Source organism: Mustela nivalis, assembly GCF_964662115.1.
Source record: "Mustela nivalis genome assembly, chromosome: X".
Lineage (NCBI taxonomy): Eukaryota > Metazoa > Chordata > Mammalia > Carnivora > Mustelidae > Mustela > Mustela nivalis.
The window spans coordinates 99,386,650-99,388,933 of NC_139040.1; the positions used below are offsets into that span (position 1 = coordinate 99,386,650).

At 51.7% G+C, this 2,284-nt stretch overlaps 1 long non-coding RNA gene across 1 annotated transcript; it reads left to right on the forward strand.

Moving 5' to 3' along the window:
* Window positions 1-343: 343 nt before the first annotated feature.
* LOC309855995 lies at window positions 344-1,205 on the forward strand. The gene is made up of 2 exons (XR_014307026.1): window positions 344-489; window positions 888-1,205. It is a non-coding gene; the product is annotated as an uncharacterized lncRNA (long non-coding RNA).
* The last annotated feature ends 1,079 nt before the right edge of the window (window positions 1,206-2,284 follow it).

Below are 2,284 nucleotides of genomic sequence, written 5' to 3' on the forward strand. Positions count from 1 at the left end.
ACGGATTCTGAAGCTAGGCTCTGTGGTGTGGATCCCTAACTTCTCACCACTCACTAGCTTGGTAACAGCCACTAGGTTAACTTAGCCTCTCTGGGCCTCAACATGGGGGTGGTGATCGCACCCGCATCGTGGGCTTGCTGTGAGAAACAGACGCTAGTGTAGGCAGCTGTCTTAGAACGACGCTCGTCGCACAGCAAACACCTAATGCGTGGTGGCTGTCCCTGGTCACTTTCACAAGTTACTTCACAGAACGCAGGTCTCTCTCATGCCCCTCCCAGATCAATAGGGCGGGGCCCAGTCCATGCTGATCTCTGTTTATACCCAGTGCCTGGAGCAGCGAACTGATGTCTGATCCTTTTAAAAAATGCTTATTATACACAAAAGAGAGAAGGAAAAATCCTAAGGGGCTGAGAAATGGCGGGAGGAGGAAGAAACCCTGAGGGGAAAGACCACAGGCTTCCTTGCTCGTGGACTTGCTGCGAGGACTGGGTGAGTGGGGCCAGCCTCCAAGCCCGGGGTGCTCTGAGAACCAATTCAGCCTCCGGGTCTGTGAGAGGCGGAGATGCCCCATCAGATCCCCTTTTGAGAGTAGGTCTCGCTGCCCAGCTGTGCGGAGTGTGGGCAGCGGACACCCTCCAGCCGTTGGCTCCTTCCCGGAGCATGCCGGCTGCTGCTAAGAGCTATCTGGCCCGAGGTCAGGCCTTTGTCTGAGGTGGACTTCACCCCGAAACTGAGCAGTGGGGGAATGTAAAGGGCCAGACATTTCTGTCCGACAGGAGTCTTTCCAGGGAAAATCCTTGCCCAGAGCACCCCCCTGGCTTGGCTCAGTCTTCGCTGAGCCAGGCAGCTGGGCCCCAACTCCTGCTTCCTTCCCTTCTCTTCCACAGGTGCTGATCTCCAACAAACATCTTGCCCCGCAAACCCTGCCCCTGCTTCCAGAAGGCACAGCCTGTGATGGGAACAAGGACTCCACCGCCTTCCAAGTTCAAATGAATGCTTGAGGCTCTCTTTGGAAGTTCAGGGACCCAGAACCACCTTATTGTTTTCCTCTCTGTCACTTCAACCCCTTGGTGATGTTAAGTGCCCTGACTTGAGCCTGGGAATGTTCTGAGCTCACCGTCCTACGGCCCAGACAAATGAGAGCTGTTTATCTTTCAACTTCACTTAGAACAGTAAATAAGAAAACCTCATTAATTCAGACTGTTCTTATTTGGAATTTGTGATGATCCAGAGAGTGGCCTGGCGGGTGTTTGTTGACTTTTGTATTATCAGGGAACAGAGAGCTTGCCAAGCAAATGGGGAATGTAAGCAGATTGGAAGGGAAACATTTCAACAATTTTCCAGAGGCAAAAGCCCCTTCTCTTACTTTAAAAAGCTCAGTTTATAGGCAAAAGATCCACAAGACGTTCTGATCCGTTTATATCAAAATACTTTTTAAAGCGGCCCATTGCTGGTCTAGTTGGTGTCATTCTGTGAACTAAAATTCATTTTTAAAAAAATATTTTGTTTATTTATTTGTCAGAGAGAGAGAGAGCGCACAAGCAGGCAGAGCAGCAGGCAGAGGGAGAAACAGTTCCTCCGCTGAGCAAGGAGCCTGACAGGGAGCTAGATCCCAGGACCCCGGGATCAAGACCTGAGCTGAAGGCAGACGCTTTACCAACTGGGTCACCCAGGCACCCCCTGAAATTCCATTTGATGTTTATGGAGCTCCTATTGCCTGCAGAGCATGGGGTAGGCCCTGTGGGGTCTACCAAGACGAAAACAACGTAATCTTGACTCAGAGGAGTTTACAATCATAGCGGATATTGCCATCGCATTAAAAAATGTTGTTTTGCATTTCTTCTCAATTGTTGAAAAGTGCTTCCTACATACCCAGCTCTGGCCTCCAAGCTAGACTGCCCTAGTGCTACAGTAAGCACTTGTCGAACCACAGAACCCGAGCTCAGACTGACCGCCCGGGTCACTGGTCACCCACCACCCAGCGCCTACAGAATCTGGTCCCTAGCTAGAGTCCCAGCAAGTTGTCAGGTCCCTCTATTTTGACGCTGTGGGATGCCCCACCCAGCTCGCTCACTCCCCCAAGGTTGTACACATCACAGAGGAAATCCTCGCCCACAATAATCGGCTGTGATCTCAACCTTTCTGAAGAAAGACCCCGACGAAAATGGCAGTCGTGACCTTGGCTCCTCGCACTTCGCAGGGACGGAGCTGGCTGGGTTTCTGGCCTGAGGCGCAGCCTGCAGGCATCCAGAACTTCCAGACAATTACCATGCCCCTGGAATTG